Raw genomic sequence first — 7,262 nt, 5'->3', positions numbered from 1 at the left:
GTAATTTGTGTTTGTTTCGATTGCAATGGCGTAAAAGAAAGTCTGAAGGACAGCTAAGGATGAGGCTTGTGGCAGGGAGACGTGAGAATCCAGAATCGCAGGCTGAAAAGTTCCCTCTCCTACCGCACAGCATTCTTGAGCGTGTGCGCATCTCCCCGGCTCCCACCACTACCGGTGTCTGCAGGAAGCCAAGTCTACGCTTGCCCCACTGCTCTGCACATGGTCAGCATGAATATGTTCTAATCAGCCTCCCACGAGATGAATACATTACAACGCTCAAGAACTACATTCTAGTTAATAGTTTCCAGGTGCACTGGAAACTATTAACTGAGATCACACATCTCTGTCTCCCGCTCCTGGCCTCCTTGGAAATAGCCTTCTCTAGGGACTCTCTTCCTCTCGGTCTTCTGGATGGTTGTCAAATGTTGTAACAACTTCAACAGAACAAGACAGAGTAAATGTAACCCGGGTGTAAGCTGTTAGAGCAAATTTCCAGGCTTTGGTGAAGAGTCTCCTTAAACCAAAGATTTTCTATTTTACCAGTGAGTTTCAATAACTTGTGCTAATTTACAAAACAACTTACTATGATAATAGTCATTACCTGGCACTTTGTATACTAGCTTATATAAACAGGTAAATAGGACAAGCATCATTCATTATACAAGAATATTGATCACAATAAGTATATTAACACGAATGATTAAATAATTTGGGGATTGTACTGAAGATGACTTTTAAATTGAATAGAAAAGCAAATGTGATAGAGTTGCCAGACATAAAAATGGGACCCTCAAAACAATATATTTCCCTCTTGCAATATGAAGGGGGTCAGACCCACAGTACATTCTAAGGTATTTGGGGTTCTCTTCTGTTTTAGAAAGCCCTAACCAGTGGACAGTTCACCATTTCAGTCTCTTCTAGAACACATAGGTTGGAGAACCCTGGAATGCAGTGAGGGCTGAATCAGGGAAGAGGCCTCGACCAGAAGAAGCTGGATGGCAGAGAGGATTCCCCTCTCGTTCCCTTTGCCCTCTGCACTGGACACACACAGTGGGCAGCTAGGCTTTGGGTGGCCCCCAGGGAGGGCCTGGCCCCCAGCAGGCTGCTTCTCTGAGGGTGGGGCTGTGACAGGTGCTGCGAACACTCTGTGGGGCTCCTAATCAGAATACTTCCCTACCTGAATTTCTCCAGAGGCCCCTGCCACACACAGGTTAAAAACGCAAATTTCTTACCTGGCTTATAATGGCTGGCCCCCCACAGGCCTCCTAACCGTGTCTTAATCCCTGGAAACCATGGGTATGTCACCTGCCATGGCAAAGGTTGCAGGTGGAATTAAGGGCACTTATCAGGTGACTCTGACAAAGGAGACCATCCTGGATTACCCAGGTGGGCCCAATGTAATCACAAGGGTCCTTGAAAGGGGAAGAGAGAACCAGAGAGATGGCAGCATGAGAAAAAGACTCTGCCTAATGTTGCTGGCTTTGAAGGTGGAGAAAGGGGCCACAAGCCAAGGAATGCAGGCAGCTTCTAGAAGCAGAAAACACAAGGTAACAGATTCGACACTACAGCCTCCAGAAAGGAATGCGCCCTTCAGACACCTTGATCTTGGTCCAGTGAGATCCATGCCAGCCTTCTCATCTGCAGAACTGTGAGGTAATACATTTGTGTGGTTTTAAGTCACTGAGTTGGTGGTCATTTGTAACAGCAGCTACAGAAAACCAATACAAAGGTTTGTTCCTTTGACCTTAGCTGATACCCTTCTCATCCTGGCTTAATATTCTCTGCAGAAACCAACTTTCTCACTCTTCCCCAATATGCCAAGCTGGTTCCTACCTCAGGACCTTTGCACTGGCTGTTCTTCCTGCTTGTACCACTTGGCTGCCCCCCATTTTTGCAAGGCTTGATCTTGCAGCCAACCGATGACATCACAGGTAAGCACATCCTCAGAGGTCTTCCTTGCGGACCTCAGCACTCCTTTTCTGACTTGAAGTGATTTGGGCCAAAGGTGCCACACCCCTGCTACACCCATCTCCATATGTCACACAGATGATGTGTGAGTGTACAACTTTTGACATCGTCACTTCTGGTCACTTTTATTTCTATCTTATTCCCACAAACACTATTTTTTTCTTCTTTCCACTTTTTCCCTTTTCTATTTTTCCAACCCACGAGAGGAAAAAGCAAAGTTTCACAGCTTCCCTAAAACCTGAACCTGGTAAAAATGGCTCTTGGCTCTGTTATAACATCCAGAGTGTCCAGTCTGGCTACAAAATGGGCTGGGAATGTAATGTCCTGGGCTGATGATTCCTGGAAGTCCCTGGTGGTCCCCATGGCTTCTCATTTTCCCAGCTGCACAAGTGGGATCATTAAACTCTCACACAATCACACAATTGTTTTACCCCCCAGAGATGGTGACTCTTATAACAGCCATGTTCGAAATTATTGCTTTGCAATTAACACTTTAAAAAAATGCTTTGAAGTCACCAAGGATCCTGGATGTGAGAGCCGTCTGCCCCACATACCTGATCAGGCAAGCAGCAGGCTCTCCCCTCACCCTGCACATCCAGGCCAGGGGGCAGTGTCCAGCTTCAACCTGACAAACAAGAGGATGACCTTCCCCACTAGGCCTTCTAAAGCATTTGGCACCAATGTCTTCAGTCAAAGACAGAACTAGTCTAAGGAAAAACTAAAATAAAATCCAAGATAAGAAGTCCAAGACACTAGTAACCATGACAGAAGTTTTACAAAATCAAATTTGGTTATAAATGGAAGTTGATTTCTTAAATACAAGAGATAAATTGGAAGGAACTTTTATAAATAACAAGAGGTGAATTGTAGCTCTGGCAGGGATCTCTCAGCTAGCCAGATTAAATTAGCCCAAAATGCTTTCTCTTTCAGATAAGAACTGTGGGGCAAGATGCAGAAAGTCCTGGGACTTCTTGGGAAGGGTCTGGAGTGGGTTAAATTCAATGGGGTTAACTTCTTGGAGTCAGCATACAAAGTGTTCCTGAACTGACTGAAGAGGACAGCCTTTCTTGGGCCAGCTGACTCCACACCTCTCAGTGAATATACACATATTCTGCAAGGTGACTTGTGACATTATTTTCTTCTGTCTGAATCCCACAGATGGGCTGCCTGTGAGTGCAGACTCAGGCCCTCCAAGGAGTCTGGGCCCACTCTCACTTGGAGTGCTGAGTGGAACATGCTGTCTGCATCCGGGTGACCTCCCTGTACTCAGAGGTCAAACATCTCCCGAAGACCTCCTGAAATACCACAGTCTTTCCTTTCATCATGTTTCCAGGTCTCTGTTCTTGCTCTCTGAGCTTGGATCTATATTGCTAGTCACTAGGAAGTGTTGAGCGACTTCAGGAAGTTTCCTTTAACTGTTAAGGTTCTTACCTTGATGAGTGCCCTTTGTAGTCCAGCTTCTGCGAAGGGATTATGAATAGAAGACTACTCAGAAATTCTTCTGATGCAAGACATATTTGTGTTTCTCAGAGACAGAGAAAGCTACCTCGAGGAAGAAGAACCACATAAACAAACACACAGTTTGAGCTGAACATCAGCTTTTTATTTAACAAACCCAAGCATTGCAAATGTCCTTGCTTTGAGGATCATCCTTGAAAAGTATCCAGAATGGGAACTATCCTGACCTCGTGATGTAACTTATGCTCATGCTGTTTATCTTTCCTGATGGCATTGTCCTTAACCATCATTCCAAAGCACCTGAAAACTTGAAAAAAAAGAAAAGTAGCTGTATTCACAGTGTCAGAAAACAATCTTGGGCAGTCCTTTGCTATAATTTTTAAATCATCAAGGCATTTCTCCCAACCACTGTCCATAAACATTCCTCCTGCACTGACAGTCACAGCCAGAGAGGGTTCAAGATGGCAGCATAGGAAGACCCTGAACTCACCTCCTACCATGGACACAACAAATCTACAACTACATATGAGATAATTCCCTCAGAAAAGGACCTAAAATCCAGATGAACAGAGCTGCCACAACAAAGGGTAAAAGGACAGCATCTAAATGGGTAAAAGAAGCAGAGATACAAGTTTGCCAGGGAAAAACCCAGATCCCAGCTGCAGTGACCCACAATCAGGAGAGATCACAAAGCCATGGGTCTTTTTCCTGAATAATGAGGGATTCGAGCTTCACATCTGACACCCCAACCCCTAGGTCCTTCACAGGAGAGAGTCCCCCAAACACCTGGCTTTGAAAACTATCAGGGAATGTGCCCAGGAAAACTATAAAACTGTAGGGAATGGAGAACCCACTCTTAAAGGGATCATGTGCAAACTCACTCAAGCCCAAAACCAACTCAAAAACACCTTCTTCATAGGTTAAGGAGACCCACTTACTAATCTTGAAGCATCTGCTGGAGAGGCAGGAACAAGTTGGGATACTTCGTAGGGACTGAGTCACTGGCGGGAGCCATTTATGCAATCTCAGGCTATCTCACTAATGCTTGCATTTGTGCGTGCCATTTTAGAATTCTCCATCTACCGTGTTAGTGCCGGTGGGCATGACCTTCTGAGAGCCCTGCCCATCCTTGCAACTCAGCCAGGCCTCACAGCTGGCTGAACAATAACCCCAACCATCAACATTCAGCAGCCACAGCTGGGCCCCATAGTCAATCTGAGGGCCAGCCCTGCCCACCAGTGCCCTACAGCAGCCACAGCCCTGCCACAACAGGAGGGTGCATGTAGCCCACATAGGGGACACCCTTTGAGTGCCTGGTTCTGGTGGCCAGGCAGGACTGAACTTCTGAGCCCCACAGAACATTTCGTAAGTAAGGCCACTCCTTCAAGACTGTGAGAGATAGCTAATACACCTAATACATAGAAATAAACACAGAGAATTAGACAAAATGAGAAGGCAGAAGAATATGTTCCAATCGAAAGAACAAGACAAAACCTCAGGAAAAGAACTAAATAAAACAGAGATAAGCAATCTATCTGATAAAGAGTTCAAAGTAATGGTCATAAGGTTGCTCACAGAACCTGGGAGAAGAATGGATGAACTTCAACAAACAGATAGAAAATATAAGAAAGTACCGAACAGAAGTTATAACTAAACTGAAAAATACACTAGAGGGGTTCAACAGCAGGCTGGAAAAGGTAGAAGAATGAATCAGTGAGATGGAAGACAATACAATGGAACTCACCCACCCAGAGCAGCAAAATGAAAAAAATAAACTTTAAAAAGTGAAGATACCTTAAGGGACCATAGGGATGACATCAGGTAGATGTTGCATTATAAGGTTCCAGAAGGAAAAGAGAGAGAGAGAGAGAAAGGGCTAGAAAAATTATTTGAAGAAATAGTGGCTGAAAACTTCCCTAATTTGGGAAAGGAAACAGACATCCAAGTCTAGAAAGCTCAGAAAGTACCAAATAAGATGAACCCAAAGAGAAACACACCAAGATACATTATAATGAAAAAGATAAAAGTTAAAAATAAAGAGAAACTCTTAAAAGCAGAAGGAGAAAAACAATTTGTTAAATACAAGGGGAAACCCATAAAGCTACCAGCAGATTTTTCAGCAGAAATTTTTACAGGCCAGAAGGGAATGACATGCCATATTCAGCACTGAGAAGAAGAAAAACTTCAAACCAAGAATTCTCATTTACTTATAACTATGTTTATTGCTTTATTAATTTGAAATAAAGTATAAAGTGTAAAAAAAAAAGGGAGGGCTTCCCTGGTGGTGCAGTGGTTAAGAATCCGCCTGCCAATGCAGGGGACACAGGTTCAATCCCTGGTCCAGGAGGATCCTACATGCAGCAGAGCAACTAAGCCCGTGCGCCACAACTACTGAGCCTGCACTCTAGAGCCTGAGAGCCACGACTACTGAACCCGAGTGCCAGAGCTGCTGAGGCCTGCATGCCTAGAGCCCGTGCTCCACAACAAGATAAGCCACCACAATGAGAAACCCGGGCACCACAATGAAGAGTGGCCCCTGCTCACCACAATCAGAGAAGCGCCTGCATGCAGCAATGAAGACGAAACACAGCCAAAAATACAATAAGTTTTTTAAAAAAGATCTATAAATAAACAAACAAAAAAAAAATGATAACCAGCAAGGTTACCATTCAGAATTGAAGGAGAGAGCATGAGTTTCTAAGATAAGCAAAAGCTAAAAAAAAGTTTATCACCATTAAATTGGCCCTACAAGAAATATTAAAGTGATTTCTTTAAGCTGAAAGAAATGGCACTAATTAATAATAAGAAAACATATTAAAGTAAAAATCTCAGTGGAAGAGGTAATACATAATATATATTATAATATAATAAAGATAGTGGATCAATCATTTATAAAGTGAGCATGAAGGTTAAAAGACAAAAGTAGTAAATATTACTAAAATTACAATAATTAGTTAAGGGATGCATAAAATAAAATGATGTAAAATGTGACATCAAAAGTATAAAATGTGGTGGACGGAGTAAAAAGATGAAGCTTTGGAATGTGTTCAAATTTAGGTTACTACCAATTAAAACAGGCTACTACTTACATAGAATGTTATATGTTATATGTGAACTTCATGGTAACCACAAGGAAAAATCTTATAGCAAATACACAAAAGAAAATGAGAAAGGAATCTAAACATAACACTATAGAGAACCACCAATACATGAGGGAAGAGAGAAAGAGAAGAAGAAAGGAAAGAGATAAACTACATAAACAGCCACAAAACAATTAACAAAATGTCAATAAACACATACCTATAATAATTACTTTAAACATAAACAGCTAAATTCACCAATCAAAAGACATAGAGTAGCTGGGAAAAAAAAAAGACATAGAGTAGCTGAATGGATAACAAAACAAGACACATCTGTAGGCTGCCTACAAGAGACTCCCTTCAGAAAACAAGGACACACAGACTGAAAGTGAAAGGATGGAGAAAGATATTCCATACAAATGGAAATAAAAAGAAAGCTGGAGCAGCTATGCTCATATCAGACAAAATAAACTTTAAAACAAAGACTGTAATAAATAGACAAAGAAGGACATTACACAATGATAAAGGAGTCAATCCAGTAAGAAGATACAACATTCATAAATGTAAATGCACCCAACAGAGGAGCACCAAGATACATAAAGCAAATGTTAACGTACTTAAAGGGAGAAATTGAAAGCAATAAAATCATAGTAGGGGACTTTAACACCCCACTTACAATGGATAGATCATCCAGACAGAAAATCAATAAGGAAATATCAGACTTAGGCAACATATTAGATCAATAAACTTAATAGA

Source organism: Balaenoptera physalus (assembly GCF_965194825.1).
Source record: "Balaenoptera physalus genome assembly, chromosome: 7".
Classification (NCBI taxonomy): domain Eukaryota; kingdom Metazoa; phylum Chordata; class Mammalia; order Artiodactyla; family Balaenopteridae; genus Balaenoptera; species Balaenoptera physalus.
This window is presented reverse-complemented; position numbering follows the sequence as displayed.